The sequence below is a fragment of the Equus przewalskii genome, chromosome 9, assembly GCF_037783145.1.
Source record: "Equus przewalskii isolate Varuska chromosome 9, EquPr2, whole genome shotgun sequence".
NCBI classification, from domain to species: Eukaryota; Metazoa; Chordata; class Mammalia; order Perissodactyla; family Equidae; genus Equus; species Equus przewalskii.
The window spans coordinates 69,204,280-69,221,478 of NC_091839.1; the positions used below are offsets into that span (position 1 = coordinate 69,204,280).

Genomic DNA, 17,199 nt, shown 5'->3' on the forward strand with positions numbered 1-17,199 from the left:
TCCTCCTCCTTTTTTTAACAAAAGAAAGAAAACACACACACAGAGAAAAAGAGAAGGAGTGAAAGAACAGACAACATTTCTTCTCCAATGTGAGTCCCTTGGGACAAAGTTGCAAGAGATGAGTAAAAAAAGAAAAAGATTAGCAGTAAGAAGACGATAGTTTTTTATACTTGAACGTGACCATAAAGATATAGAATCTGCCCAAGACGTCCTTAAATGAGAGGACGGGATAGTCAACAGCACAGCGTCGAAGGCAGGGATGGGGAAACAAGTGAAAGGCTCAGGGTAGCTTCCCACACCTCAGACTGTTCAATAAACCAACACGTAACGACTTAAGTACGTAGAGCTGGGCCCACCTGGTGGCGCAGCGGTTAAGTGTGCACGTTCTGCTGCGGCAGCCCGGCATTCACCGGTTCGGATCCCGGGTGCAGACATGGCACTGCTTGGCACGCCATGCTGTGATAGGCATCCCACATATAAGGTAGAGGAAGATGGGCACAGATGTTAGCTCAGGGCCAGTCTTCCTCAGCAAAAGTAGGAGGATTGGCTGCAGATGTTAGCTCAGGGCTAATCTTCCTCAAAAAGAAAAAAGGTTGTAGACTATTTTATAAAATATTTGATACTCATGAAAGCTGTTTTAATTTTTTTTATCTAGAAATAGAAAACATGTCTAAAGTTTGGGAGGCTTTTTGTTTTTAATTTCAAGCAAACACAAGCTATGGAATGGAATTAGCTTGTCTCCAGAATGAGCAAAATTTAACCTATAAATTAAAATGCAAGTAAACTACAAACTACACAACAGAACTGGTATCTAGAGTTTTCTTTTGGAAAGAACACTTTGTTCTAAAATGTTTTGAAAGAAAAACGTGTCAAAAGTCAATTTAGATAAAAAAAGTCAGCGTTAGAAAAAAGTAGTAAACTCCCTTTAACAGAGCTTATGAGTACATGGCAGATAAACATATCATTCTTAGGTTACATGACAAAACAAAATAGAAGAGAACAAAAACAAGAAAACAAAAGCTTGTTTTACAATGAATTTTATTCCCCCGTGGGAATGCCAAATAGCAGCTTATGTCTTATTCTGGATTCAGTGAAATACCATTGCTCCCCTAATGGGAATAACAAAATAACGACTCTTATCAGACTGATTGTTCATAACTTATAGAAAAGTGTTTCAGAACTTCATTCTTGTGGATTTCCGTGTTCCTGGGGTGTCTGTAGGGTTCTCCCACAATGCACATGGCTAGAGAAGATCACTTAACCAGAGCTGTTTGCTCCAATATAAAGCCTCCCCCCGCCCGATGCTGAAGCGTTAAGAACCCCTGAGAAATAGTTATAGGGTTTAACTCTGTTGTGGTTCAGATAAAGTTAGACGTCAGGTAACATATCAAATGCTCTAGGTCTCCACTTAAGTAAGCAATGAGTCATTTGTAATCTGCATGAGCCACTTGTTTTGAGTGATAATTTAGAAATTAAATTCCAATATAATAGATGGATTTAAAGTCTGGCTGCCTGTAGCACACGAAGCAGTAAGAGGTTTGAACGTAAAGTCCACACACCAGATCAGAGTATATTGTTTCTTCCTAGTTATATCTCCTGTTTGTTATTTTTGTAATGCATGTTTTTCACTCTCAGCATTCACTCAACCCAACATCACTCTCCCTATAGTCGGGAGAATGTTTGGCATCTACTTGTTGTAAGATGAGAACTCTGTGCACCAAGTTCTCACAACAGCAGTCCCGGCCTCCTCCGCTGCCTAACGCGCCCTGAAAATGTTCCCGTTGATTGTAAACACTTGCCAGCCAGTTTTGAAGTGTGTCTAGTTGTTTTTTCAGCTTGCTGTTAAGAGCCTTCACACCATGGCCTCAAGCTTTAATTTCTTCCATTTGAGAAGAAATGGTCATCCAGTCATCTTTCAGCTCACAAGGCCTGAAGAAATCATCTTTCGTGGCAGATAACCTCAGGTTCTGGCATGTTCTTCATTAATGAAATCAACCCTCAAGAATATCAAACTGAGATGGCTCAATGTGATCTGACAGATCATGTCCAGAAACATAAGCCAACTGACATCTGAAGACCCTTGAGGGATCAAAACATTCCTTGTGTCTGTTCAGCTTCCCAAGACCTCCCAAGATTCAGTCTATCTTTTAGTCTGACAGCCTCTTCTGTGACATCTATGTGTTCAAAGAAAACAGAGCTATATAGAATATGATGACATTAAACATAATGCACTTAAAATCACAAGCCAATGACAGAATGGCTTTGAAATAAGAATCCAATGAGCAAGATTTCTTATATGTTTTTCCTAGTCAATAAGACCTAATGTGAGTGATGAATAATTTACTGATTTAGAATTCCATTGTCGTGGCACTTGAAGTTACAGTCTGATTAACCAAAGACATATTTTGGGATAATAAAATTTCATGCCTATCAAGTTTCTGTATTGCAGGTTGAGAAATGACATTTTACTTCTCCATAGTATTACCACTCTGATGTTATAGCAAAGTTCTAGTATAAACTCCACTGGCAAAGGCCAAACTCTCCTGATTAAGTACAGGTTTAAGACCCCCTACGTGACATTGAGAAGTAATTTCATAATGCTGGAGACTTGGCTGCAGTTAAAACATATATTATTGAACTTTACTAATGCGTAAAGCTCACCCCTCACATTTATCAGAGCATTTAATGATACATTTTAAATGGCTAAAAATCTATCCAAACGGCTAATTCTGCCCATTATGACTGAGATAAGTTATGAAGCACATGAAGACTCCTGAAAGATAGAACAATTCCAAACAGATAAAGTTAGCACACACCTTCATACCAATTCTCCAGTTCTAGGAAACAGAAAAGTTCCTTTAAATGTATTTCCGAGGCAAGATTAGAGTCTGTGTGATGTCAGCCGGCCTCCTCCCCAGCAGTCTTTGTGCGCCTTCAATATGTCAAAGGAGATAAGTTGATCTTGCTGTGTTACTGACAATTAGACAGGAAGCAGTAACTATGCCCGCTTTGGTATTTCAGGCAGCTCCCTTTCCTAGCCTCCATCTCCAGGCTTAGCTCCAAGGAGACAAAGACTTTCCTTCTGACAAGACAGCCTCTCCCACATCAGGAGTTCAAATCTCTCCCCACAGTGATTTTCTCTAGTCATAGAGTTCCTTTAATCCCATGTTACGGATCTTATCTAAAGTAGTGGTATTTAAAAGTAAGTTCCATATGACATTAAATTGTAATTTTACTCCTCCATCAGTCTTGCCAAAGTTCCATTAAGTAGTGTTTCCAAAAATTCCAATCAGTCCACGACATTATTAGGTTTTCCAATTGTACCACCCATCTTTTTCCTAATGATATTCAATTTAATCAGCTCTCTTCTATGCGCTGTACTTTGTGATGTTTGTTTTAATCTCCTGAGAAGTTTCTTCCAGATTTTCAATGTGTTTGTCATTTTCCATAATTTAGAAGTCCAACTTTGCTATTTTAGGCAAGAGTATTTCAAGTCCTCCCTCCAGGGAGGTCCTGTTTCTTAATGCTGGAAATAATTTCTCAAAACAAGCACTTCATGCGGAATTCAGAGTTCGTGACAGAGTCATTTTCCCTCTAATTCACCTTGTTGTTTAGATGTTGTAGAAAATTAGTCATTAATGCAGCTGATGTCACGGCGAAATGTGAGGCTCAATGAGCCATGCACCCTACCTGTGCTTCCACAACGAAGAGCTGGATGAAAAGTGCAAAATCTATTCAGTTACTCAGATGAGTGTCCACTGTTAGAACCAAAGTTTTAAATGTAATTTTAGAGAAACCGGGCTTTCATTTCTCTAAAATAATCAAATGGTTGGTCAGGGAATTAGCCTCTCACATGGTAGCAATCAGAATTTGTAAGAACAGGAAATGATAGTAAATGATAATAAATTTGGAGGAGTTTTCACGTTTGAGGAATCAATTAATGCCCCTTTAAATATATATATATGTATAAGAATTTATATATAAGAAAATATGTCTATAACTATTTGATTTGACTTGTTTTGGTCAACATTATTGAGTTATAACTTACAGAAAATATAACTCATGAATTCTAAATGTGCTATTAGAAAAGTTTTGAGAAATATATGCAGTTATATAACCACCAGCACAATCACGATATAGAATATTTTCATCACCCTAAAAAATTTTCTTTGTACGTCTTTGCAGTTAATCCTCTCCCCGTGCCCCATACTCTGGCACTTGGAAACTACTCATCTGCTTTCTGTCACTGTTGTGTTGCCTTTTCTAGAATTTTATATAAATGAAGTCATACAGCATATATTCTTTATGTGTAGCATCCTTCACTTAGCATAATGCATTTAAGATTCATCCTTTTGTTTTTTTTTTCAAGTCTCAGTAGTTCATTCCCTATTGCTGATTAGTATTCCATTAGTCTGCCTTTCCAGTTCCTCACTTCCTAAAGCAGGATTAATCTACTTCCAGAAGAGTGGATAGCAGGAATAATAGTCCAACTATGGGAAACGCCACCCCTACCCACAAGGATATGGGCTGATGTCATGGCCTCCTATAGAGGAAAACACTGTTGGCTTCAGATCCTTCCTGTGCTCTGCGCTGACCTCTGCAGGTGGTGTTTCCCTGGCTTAATGTCAACTAACTTCTGGCCAATGAGAAGGAAGATATTGGAAGGTAGGGGGAATGGAGTGACTTTAGTATTTCCTTCTCCATCCTTTGCTTTTGTCAGCTCATCCTTTTCTTTTGAAAAAGTCTGCATTTCCTCTTTGGCTTCAGCTCCCACCAGACAAGCCCACCATGGTTCCAGTTTCCATCAGGTCAACCCAACCCCTGGGCTCTAATAACACCAGTTTATCTCATCTCTTTGTCTTTCAAGCCTAGTAGTGACAAACACTTTTGCTGCTGCCAATTTCTGGGTCGTCAGTGTTCTGTGTTTGGTTCTCCTCTCCAGCATCACCTATGTAACTAATTCCCGGCATTAAATTTCCTCTGCTGTAGCTACTTGAAGTGCATTCTGCCTTCCTGGTTAGATCCTGGTATGGTCTGAATGTTTATGTTCCCCCCAAGGTTCATGTGTTGAAATCCTAATGCCAATGTGATCGTATTTGGAGGTGGACATTTGGGAGGTAATTAGATGATGAGGGTAAAGCCCTCATAAGTGGGATTAGTGCCCTTATAAGAAGAGGCCAGAGAGCTGGCTTGCTCTGTCTTCTATCATGGGAGGATGCATGAGAAGGCAGCAGTCTGCAGCCCTGAAGAGGGCTCTCATCAGAACCCAACCACGCTGACTCCCTGATCTCAGACTTCTAGCCTCCAGAACTGTGAAAAATAAATTTCTGTTGTTGATAAGCCACTCAGTTTGTAGCATTTAGTTATAGCAGCCCAAGCTGACTAGAGCAGATCCTGATTACATTTCACAAAGTCTGGGTCACTCAGTCTTACCCACGTTCATCTAACTTTTAACACAAAATTTATCTTGTTTGATCTTCATACTAATGCTGAGGCCTGATTATTACTCCCGTTTATAAGTGAAGAAATGAAGCCTAGAAAACTTACATTTCTATCATCCAGAAGGTCACAGTGCTAAAAGGGAACAGAAGTTAAGGTGCTAAGAGTTTCAGAACAGATTGAAGAGGCTGATAATGGGCATGGTAGAGAAGCGCTGAGTAGCTGAATATGATTAGTGGAGAATGTGAGAGTTTACATTTTGCCAGAGGGCAGGAGAGTTTACATATCTTTGGGAAAAAATGTAAAAGTATTCTGTAATCTGTTCTATATGAATTTAAGTTTCTGATCCTCTTTTCTGATCAGACTGGAAAGAATGCATTTCCCAGATTAATAACCACAAACAGTGTACCTGAGACTGTGTAAATCTCCTCTGGCAACAGTATCACATCTGGCACAGCAGCTAAAATTGGGACATCTACTTGGTTAAATTGGTGGTAATCCACTAACATCCTCCAGGATCCACAGGTTTCTGCAGGAGGGGCCAGATGGGTAAAGTAAATAGAAATACAATGGAAACCACCGTGCTGGATTTTTTATACCTGTAAGGGTGACGCTAATCACTGCCGTTCCTCCTCAGATGAAATATTGTGATGGATGTTCTGTTTGGTCAGGGGATGGCAGGCAGCCATAGATGATTCTATTTAACCTTTCCTACTACAAAAGCTCTTATCCCAAAGGCCAAGGAGTCAATGTGGGAATGTGCCAAATATCAAGCATGCCTATTCCAATTACGCAATCAGAAACTGGGGTAATGACCACCGAGTAGGTCTCTGGAGCAGGCCTGAGCCCACTGCATTTTACTGCCTGGCTTCCATATGTGTGTGCTCTAACAGGGTGTCATGATGGCAACCTGGACACTGTAACTAACAATTCCCAAAATGTTTGGGCATTTACCTTTCCATATTTTAGAGTTACTTGACTAAATTTCCATAGGTCCTTCTGGGGAAAGAATTGGGGACACATTACCGTGTACATTGCCATGGTGTTGCAGGCTCCTTCCACTAGAGGATCTGGCCTTTCAGTCAATGGAATCCAGGTGTGAAACTGTTCGAAGGCCAGGGACCGTGAGTTTTAATTGAGGTAACCGCTCCAGCCTCCTGATCATCCACCCCTGAATTCTTTGTCCAGATCAAGTAGTAAATTGTTGGTTATCCATTTATTTTACTGCTAGAGATACCATATTCTGTTAAGCATCTCCGTAACTCTCTGTAGCTCAGGCCCTGAGGCTGCCCCTCCAACCTTGCCCCACATTATGATAATTACGTATACCTAACTCCTGATTCATAAATGCTACTACGTGGCCTTCATTGTTTCAGTATGCCCCTCCTCCACAGTGCTATCAGTTCTGCAGTGACATTTCTATCATCAGCCTTGGCCTGCAGAGGCAAGCCACCACTGAATTACTAAGTGAGTGCCCCTCTGGTAACTAAGCAGGTGACCCCTCACTAGCACATTCCTGATGGCCTTGGTGAATAGTGTGTCCTCTGGGCCTTCTCATGGAACACATTCCTCTTGGTGGGTCTTCTGGGCTTACATAGTTTATTCACTCTAACATGAGCCCTGCTCTGAATCTTTTCCAATGCGTTTTTCTCCAGAAACTGTGATGGAAATTCTGGCATTTCAATCTCACTTAATGTAGGCCAGAGATCAGCAAACAATAGACCAAATCCAGCCTGTTACCTGTGTTTGTAAATCAGGTTTTATGGGAACACACACACAGCCACTCTCATTCATTTACGTATTATTTTATGGCTGCTTTTCCACTACAATGACGGAGTTGAATACTTTCAACAGAGACCATCTGGCCTGCAAAGCCTAAAATATTTACTCTCCCTAGCAGCAAAAGTTTTCTCTCTCCTGTCACAGGCCATTGCCTTTTCCATGGGTTTTGAAGCCATCCTAGTAAAGGGATATTTGCCAGCGTTAAATTCTGTATCCTGGGAGAGTAGTCCCAAATTGATAAATTCTCCTTTATCCAACTTTATTTTCCAGCCACCTTGATCGAGCACTGTCTAGTCCCATGTGGTCTCCCAACTCTTGCTGGTACACAGTCTGGGGCCTTTAACTCCTTGGGTTGTAGTCCCTTCCTCCATCACTAGGTTCTTCATGTCCTTGGCCATATTATGTTGTAACCTAACTCTAGTTATTGGTGCAGCAGTTAGAGGGGGAAGAAGGGGCAGATCCTAAGGCTGATACTGTTGCCTTGCAGGGGAAGGGGTTCTGCTTCATTTTCAGGAAGGAGGGAATTCTATCTTCTAATGGGGAGGCCACTTATGCAGGTCAAGAGGGGTCAGGGGCAACATACCTTTCCAGATTTATGAGGACATCAACTCAGATTTCCCCATAACATTTATCAGTATCCCATTATTTCCCAACTAGTACTTCAATGTTGACATAGCAAGTCTGCTTTACTTTGTGATTTAACCTCATTGGAGCTCAGCTACCCTGACAATTAAATCTTGCTCTTGGTCCTAAGCTTACTTTTTCCCCTTACTACAGGTGATGATAGTCTTTTTATATGCTTCCAAGGAGGTTGTCTAACTTTCATATTTAGCTTTTAAATGTTGAATAATTTCTCCCTACTCTCCACTTTATCTTTGTCTTGAGCATCAACCAAGACTGTCAGGACAGTTACCATTCCTCCTATATTTCTAAATGCCTAACACAGTCAACCAGTTAATGAATTCCCTTTCACCAATGTACATTCCAGGCTAACCCAGTTCACCTCTGTGAATGTTTTAACAATGGCACTACCACTGCCCCAAGGACTATCTGTCCTCCATCTACCACCAGTGATGGGATCCTCTGGCCAATAACATATAATTTATTTCCACTCCCAAGAAAGTGGAAAAATAGAGCTTGCAATGAGGAAGACATAACTAACATCTTGGATTCCTCTGTTCATCCTTATTTGTAATTATTGCTGGTCCCACTTAGAATTTCATGAGAAGATTAACGATTTCTTCCCCATTGTATCTTTTCTCACAAGGAGTGACCAGTTGCCTTGAATTTGATATAAAGGGTTTCAGAACGCTGTAGCAATTCTCATTACTAATCATACCAACATGCTAATACGTATGAGATGCCAAAGTCAAATATGAATATTAACTTGCAGGTATAATCAAACCTGTAAGATAGTCACTGTAGCCATCCTGCATTAGGAAGGGCTTCCAATAACTTTGAAATAAAAAAAACTGACTTTGTTACATTTGAATACTTAAAACTGTGCTAATACCAGGCTTACTTTTAAGATACAGATAGAAGTTAATATAAACACTACTTAAAATTCCTTCATGCATAGGGATTTTTTTTCTCTCCCAGCATAACTGTTGCTGCTTTCTTTCCTGTCTTATTCCATAAGATTGCTAAGAATCATAAAGTTTGGAGAGACCACTGAGGGCATGACCTCACTGTTGAAATATACTAGGTAGTAGAAAAGGTAAAGAAACTCATTTCATTGCGAGGTTTTTAACTATAAATATTTAGACACACCTTATCCAGACCTAACAGAACTGAAAGAAGGAACATTCTTATTTGCTCAAGCTTTCAAAGATATCATGGAAGAAAATAAATGTCAATAATCACATATAGACTATGAAATACCATACAGGATATATGTTAATTGGGAAAATAGTGACTTTCAACATTTTTAAACCTGAACTTGAAAGAATTTAACCGCTATGTAAAAATACTGATGATGGGGAAAAAATGATATTTATGATAACCAAAAGAGGAAATGTGTTCTTAAACATAATGTGAACAAGTACAGAAGTGGGGTTATTTAGCAATGTGGGGAAAAGAGTGTGAGTAGTTGCTAGTCAGAAAGAGAAAGATGGAAGAAGCACCTGGAGAAGACAAGAGATGTGAGTACAGCAGAGAGACAGATGTTAATGGCTGACAAGAGTGGGGGACATGGCACTTAACATCAGGCAGTTGTCAGTCTTGTCGGGTTCCTTCCACACAGGTTCTAGAGAACAGAAATACCGAGGAAGGCTATGTACACTGAAATGGAGTATGTGAATCATGAAAATAAAAACATCATGCATGCTGTTTATCTCCTCATAATCTATAATATACATGAAGGGAGAAATTACATACACACATACACTCCTCCCCAAAGCCATGAAAGGATCCCATTATATCATGTCATAAATCTCATCTTCTCTAAAATAACCAACTGGACTCAAACCTATATCTGCCTTTGAAATGTATTTCTTTGGATGTATATCAGTGTGTGAGTATCTCTGAGCCCTGGAAATTCTCAGTACTTCAGGTAAACAAACAAAAATATAAAATATGTTTTCGAGTTATAGCTCTCTTTTCCTCTGCAGTCTGAGTATAAATGACAGAACCTCAAAAGTGAATGCAGAATTAGATTCAGCCCAAACCAGAACTCACCACATAATATAATATAATATAATATAATATATAACTGTGGACCACTCTTTCTACTACTAAATGGAGTAGAACTGGCTTTCATCTCAAAATCCTTCTCTTCCAAACTGTTAGACCATAAAAACCAAATATCAGCTGGGAAAAGGACATTTTTGTCATTGTCTTAAGCTGATATTTAAAAAGTTAAAAGCGAAAATAATATCCCCACTCTGAAATATTAAAATAAGCAATAGAATAAATAAGGATAACAACCTAAAATAGTAAGTCATCTGAATTTTAATTCTGAATTCAATAAAGTGGTATTCATCCCAACCATAGAAACAACTTTGTTTTTTTTTTTGGTGGGGAAGATTGGCTCTGAGCTAACATCTGTTGCCAATCTTCCTTTTTTTGCTTGAGGAAGATTGTCATCTAACACCTTTGCCATTCTTCCTTTATTTTGTATGTGGGACACCTCCATAGCATGGCTTGATTAACAGTGTGTAGGTCTGTGCTCAAGATCTGAACCCATGAACCCCAGGCCACTGAAGTGGAGTGCATGAACTTAACCACTATGCCACCAGCTTGGCCCCCTGAAACAACTAGCTTATGTAACAGATACATATATATTTAAGGATTTGGCCCAATAAAGTCCTAGATTGTTAAAACTGTTTAAAATACTTACCGAATTCAGCAGATAGGAGTTTACGAATAGTCAATGTGCATACTAATTTGATATTTGATGTAATTTTTTCCAAACTAGAAGACTAGACTTCATAATCCAAAAATAAAGAAGCAGCAGACTCCAGAGAACAAAAGCTTGATCAGAGCAGATAAAGGTGAAAAAAGCCAATTCCGGGGTCTGGCCCGTGTTGCAGCTGTGAAGTGTGCATGTTCCACTTTGGCGGCCTGGGGTTTGCTGGTTTGGATCCTGGGTGTGGACGTGGCACCACTTGGCAAGTCATGCTGTGGCAGGCATCCCACATATAAAGTAGAGGAAGATAGGCACGGATGTTAGGTCAGGGCCAGTCTTCCTCAGTGAAAAGAGGAGGATTGGCAGCAGTTAGCTCAGGGCTAATCTTCGCTCCCCCCCCCGCAAAAAAATAAAGCCCATTCCTTGGAGTTTCATGTAAAAGTCTGCAGCTAGCTTTTATCTCCAGAAATTACAAAAATGTAATTGTTTTTCTCAGAGTTTTTAGAAATTTAAATGATGATTGAAATGTAAAAAATGGAGACTCTGAGGTGTAGATGGGAGAATGAGGTCAGATTGCAGACTGATCATCTGCCAAAAGTTGATGAAATGCATGACAACAGGAAAAAACAAAATCCTTGAAATTCACCAGTAGCAACCACACAAAGAAAGAAATACAACTTCACCCCATGAGCTTGGAAAAGTGATGGCCAAGGAAAGAAATAGGATTCTGGATAGCAGAGCAGGACTCCTAACCAAGGCCTCAGAAGCTATACTTGGGGAAGGAGGAAAACCAAGCAAATTCTGACAAATCTCACCAATGCCACATCATCCGTAGAGATATAAGAAACTAGAAAAAGTTGTAGTAAAGTCCTCAAGATTAGATGCCCAAATTATTAGATCCTAAGTCTGGAGCTCTCAAGAAATGCAAAGGAAACTCAGGGCTCTCCATTTTACCAAGCTTCACTCTGAATTGAGACAATGATCTGAGACTGCAGATTATATTGCCACAGGACTAGGTATACAACTCCAACTAGATACAGGACAAAATTTAAGAACAAAAAACAGATGCCAGGTCATCCAACACAGGCTGCACTCAGGCCATAACAAGATCACCTCTTTTCCCGGCCCATCCCCACCAGCAGGCTCTGAAAAAGTGGCTAGAAATCCTGTAACATGGCTCTAAAACTCAGCTCACAGGGAGGAATTGTTCTCAGATATGGTAGCTAAAGGCAAACCCAAAAGCCAAATGGCAACCACCCACTCTCTGAATCAGTTCCAATAAGAGGACTGTTCAGAGCCCTCCTATTTAGCATAAGCTAAACGAAAAGTAACTACACACACACTATACCAAAAGAAAAGTGAAGAAAAAAAGTGAGGGGAGATCACAGCATGCAAAAGCCAGATGAAGAATTTATTTTGGAAAAACAATTAAACAAACCCAATGAAAAGAAGATCGTTGCCTACAGATATATCGTGCTATAAAAGAACTTAATAAGAACGTAAGCTCAATAACATAAGAGCCCAAAGCTAAGATAAACAACCAAATGAAATAAAAAGAGAAACTCCAGAGCCAAAGAAACAAACAGCCCAAACAGCATTTGCAAAACAATAAATAGATTATAAACATCAAGCCACAGACACACAAAAAGGCAGGAGATTATCAAGTGCATGTAAAGGACATGGACTAAGAGTTTAATCAAGCAGAACGTGATACACATGGAAGGAAAAGATGATCCAGGCCAAGGAGTCCAGTATATGTGGTGTAGCCCACACAACAAATGGCACAGGAAATACATCCCGAGACATAAAACATAAAAATTTTCTAAAGTAATAAAAGAACTAAAATGGCAGATCAAAACATTTAAGAAGTCCTGGCCTTTCCAGGAAAGCAAAATGTCCAAACAACCAAAAGATAAGTCAAAAGAAAGATCTCAGTGGAAACAACGTTAGGAGGACTGTATTGTCTGATGGACACTGAATTCACTTACATGCAGGAAAAATGAAACTAAATATAGTGAGAGTTATGTTATAGAAGAAGAATGTTTTAGAATATTTGACAAAGTAAAAGGAATAATACAAATAATGAAAACATTGAAGGTCGAGTAAGGAGGTGGGAGGCAATATAAGAACTTTCTTATTTTCGCATAAGTAAGAGGTCACATAAAAATTAAATGTAGAATTTTGACACCACACTGACGCTCTTATAATCTCTTTTTCTCAACTTTAATGGGGTCTTTATGAACTCTTGTGGTAAAGAATATTTATCCAAACCACAACAATCCATTTAATTTTTCTTATTGTCAAAACATTAGTTAATACTGCCAAACTAGAATTGTTGTATGATCTTATTTTAAAAATTATTGCTATCTGTGTGTATGTGTGTTGGCGAGTGTGCATCTATTGACATAGAAGTATAGAGAATTATCTGAAATAACATTTACTGAAAGGTAATGATAGCTATTTCAAGAACGTAAAATTTGGGGTAATATTTTGCTTTTTTGTTTGTTGTTGTCTACTTAGCTTAAATTTTTCATGTACCATTATTATATCAACAATGAAATCATTTTTCCTAAAAATTGGGAAGAATTAATGGCCAAGACAGTGACTCCTCATACACTTGGAAATATTTGGCTATTTCACAGTTTTCTTGGCTGAGCCTCTGTTGAGCTAAACAATTTTATCCTAAAGGATAAAAAGCTGTTAGCCAGCTAAAAATAATGGACTTTCAGAGAGGGAACTGGACAACAGAAGGGCAATAAATATGTTTTGAGTCCAGAAAAGCACTTGGGAAAAGCATTGTTGACAGTCAAAAATTAATAATAAAATTTTGCATTTATATAGTGCTTTTCACCTTCAAAGTTCTCTTCACAGAATATTTAATTATTTCTCATAGAATACCCAGAAGATACTAGCAAAAATCTTGTTTTTTATTACTGAAAAGGAGAAAAGGTTAACAAAAAAATGTCTGCTTGCCAATAAGTTTATGGATGATAGTTTATTATTTTCTACTCTTGGGGACATTGAGTGTGGAGCAAGCAAATCAGTGATTTAAGAAAAAGCTCAAAATTTAAAACCTAAAGGACATTCCACTTTTACATCAATGCTGGACCAACAAATTTATATTTTAACCTAAATGTATGTCATCTTCATGGGGTTCATTATCCTTCAAGAAGTGTATTATGAGTTCAAAGACCTACTTAGAAATACAGAAAATTAAACTAAAAGAATCTCTAGCCCAGTGCCTCTCATTTTACAGATGAGAAAATTGAAATCTTGGAGCTGAAGAGGCATATGATTTGCCAAAATTCATTTAACTTGAGTTCAAACTCACATCTTCTCTCAGTCCTTTGCTATTTCTATGTCACGTAGCAACACTGCTAGAGTACTGTTTTCCTGAAAAAAAAAAAAAAAACGAGGAAGCCAAACCAGGTCACCTTTGTGTCATATAAAGAAATAGTTGAACAAAATTTCTCTTTAAATTCCTGTAAATCAAATTTCTGTGTAAACAAACATAGTAGGTAAAAAAAAAAAATCTGAATTATTATGCTTGAAAAAACTAGATACTTGATTCTATTATGCTTTACAAGGCCCCTCACTCTAGGAAACCAATATGAAGCCACATATTAGTCCATATGGAAAAGTTACATTTGCTCCCTCAATTAGGAGGTAGAAATTTCTTATCAAAAATACTAGTAGTCCAACCAATCTTCTAGGCAGCTTCAATTTCTATAACAGCATGACATTTTAGAAATTAAGGGATTTTAGTTCACAAGTTTAATGTACATCACACATTGTGGTGATAGTATAAATAGCTTTAACTGAAACATAATTCATACCCAGAAGAGTTTCATCTTTTAAAGTGATCCTCATTTCTGAAACACATTTGAAGGCACTGTTTATTCATTTGTTCATTTCAATATACCACACTTTAACCTTTTCTACATTGCTTGGCAATTCTAAGTCATTTTTTTAATGATTGGTTGTTTATATCTATCTGAAATGTGTCGTCAAGCTTTTAATCTCTTGTTAATTTCAATTCAGCAGGAATGTACTAAGTACTTGCTATGTATAAAACATTTCCTAGACATTGTGAGAGACTAAGATGAATACAACACAGCCCTTACTATTAAAGATTTAATATGAGAGGGGAAAAATGCTGCACACAGAAATAACTAAAATGTGAGTTTGAATGTGCAAAGAGATGATATGGAAGTATAAAGAACATGCACTGGGGGAGTTCAACAGGGAGACAAGGTGAAAGAACCATTTAAGAGAGTCTTGATCCATATGGAAGGTTCTCACTGTGACCTAATTCATCATCTCACACCCTAGACAACATTGGCAACATAAAACAGCTATAGTTTGCCGCCATGAATCTCCTCCATTGTCAAGAGAAGGTCAGTCTCCAATAAATTAAATCTATCCTCTTATTTTCATGCTGCAATCAGAATTTTTTAAATGTTCAAAATCTTCTCTTTTGCCTGATTTCTCGTTTTCCCTGCTTAGTCTCAGAAAAGTGGCCCCAAGAGTTGAAGCTAGGATTATGGTTTAAGTTCTCTTTCACTGATGCAAGAGTAGTCTCTTCAACACCTCCAAAGATATATCATTCTAGATCCCAAACTCTCAGAGACCTACATTTGTCATTAAAATATTACAGCAGCATTCCCAAGCCTGCTCATGTAAAACATCAAATAAATTGATGAAAATAAACGTAACTACACTCCTTTTAATGTATGTGCATCATTCTCTTATATGATATCATTTCACTAGCAAAAGCAGGGTCTTCAGAACTCAGTATTAATTACAAAACCATCCCACATGGCTATATGTATCCTTAGAAATACTTTGTGTTTTTTAGATGTGAAGGCAGCAAGAGAAATTGGAGAAGAAAAGTGGTTTCTCAGGGCAGTTTCACTGAAGCGCCAAGTAATCCAATCCAATTGTTTGAAGTGAGAAAAATTTCTTGTCAAGTAGTTAACCATCCTTTCCAAAGTCTTGCAGAAACCTTGTACCCTTCTTCTCTTGGCATTTAGAAACATTGTAGTTTGTTAGCTCTGGCTGAAAAACAGATAAAGATTAAAAATTAAGCTGAGAGCATAAAAAACCTTGCCTCTCACAAACATTTGACCCAATCAATCCAGACCCTACACACAACAATGCACCTTCAGATGCCTTTAGCCTGGTGCTAAAAATAAATACCAATATCAAACCCCACTCATTAGAGAAAATAATTGACTCAATAAAAATGAAAACACAACATATCAAAATTCATGGAATACAGCTAAAGCAGTGCTTAGAGCATTAAATGCTCTTATCAAATAAGAAAAAAATTTCAAATCAATAATGTAAGCCTCCACCTGAAGAAACCAGATAAAAGCAGAAAAATAAATCTAAAGAAATAAGTATAAAAGAAATAACAATTAGAGAAAAAAATCACTGAAATAGAAAACTAAAAAATGGAAAATACTCAATGAAATAAAAAGATAATTCTTTGAAAAGATCACCAAAATTGACAAACATTGCTCCACCGAACTAGAAAAAAAGAGAAAACACCAATTACTAGTATCCAGAATGAAAGAGGCATTACTACCAACCTTACAGAAATAGGAAACATTATAAGCTAATGCTATACCAACAAATTAGATAGCTTAGATGAAATGGAAAAATACCTAGAAAGATATAAACTACCAAAACTAAGTGAAGATTTTTTTTTCTAAGTGACGAAGAAATAAAAAAACTTAATAGACCTACAATAAAGAAAGAAATTGATTCAGTAAGTAAAAATATTCCTGCAAAGAAAAGCCCCAGCCCAGATGGGTTAAAGTCTGACTGTGCACCCTGGTGACCTTGTGCATCTCCACAAAGACAATGTAGGAGGCCTCATAGTCAAGACTTGACTGCAGTCTAACGCAAGTTTTGGTGAAATGACCTGTGATTCTTTCTGGAGCAAGAAGAGATAAGTTTTTTGAGGAGTTGCCACAAGGCAATTTCTTATTCCTAACTGTGGAAGACTGCCACAAGGCAGTTTCCAACCATCTCCCTGGTTTCAGTTGAGTGCAGCCCTCCTAACCCTTCCTGTGGATTTAGGGATGTGGACTGTGCTGATCATACTTTTCTTGTCTGTATAAATAATAAACTGAATTCATTTGGACTTGTTGTCTTCTTAAACAACAAATCTATGGAAATACATTTGAAAAGTCAACCAAAGAGCTGCAGTGGTAATACCTGTGGTCTGCTTAGCCACTGCACTGCCGCTTGACAGCTTGATCACATCACAGGTGACTTTCCTCAAATATTTGAAGAATAAATAATATCAATTCTTCCTCACAAAACAGAGGCAGAGGGAAGACCTACCAGTAGTGAGACCCTGACACCAGTTACTCTGAAACCAATGCATGAAGACAAAGACATCACAAGGAAAGAAAACTACAGACCAGTATCACTCATAAAGAAAGATGCAAAACTCCTTAATAAAATATTGGCAAAACAAATGCAACAATATATGAAAAGAAACACCATAACCAAAAAAGATTTTTCATTATCTTTTTTTTGGTTATCCGCAGCAGTGTAGGGATGCTTTAGCATCCTAAATCAATTAATGTAATACACTCTATTACTAAAATAAAGGACAA

General features: G+C 38.0%; 1 long non-coding RNA gene across 1 annotated transcript; it reads right to left on the reverse strand.

Annotated features, from left to right (window-relative positions):
• Positions 1-1,020: 1,020 nt before the first annotated feature.
• Positions 1,021-3,370, reverse strand: LOC139073732 (uncharacterized). The gene is made up of 2 exons (XR_011522722.1): positions 2,817-3,370; positions 1,021-2,174 (listed from the first exon to the last, which is right to left on the reverse strand). It is a non-coding gene; the product is annotated as an uncharacterized lncRNA (long non-coding RNA).
• Positions 3,371-17,199: the final 13,829 nt, after the last annotated feature.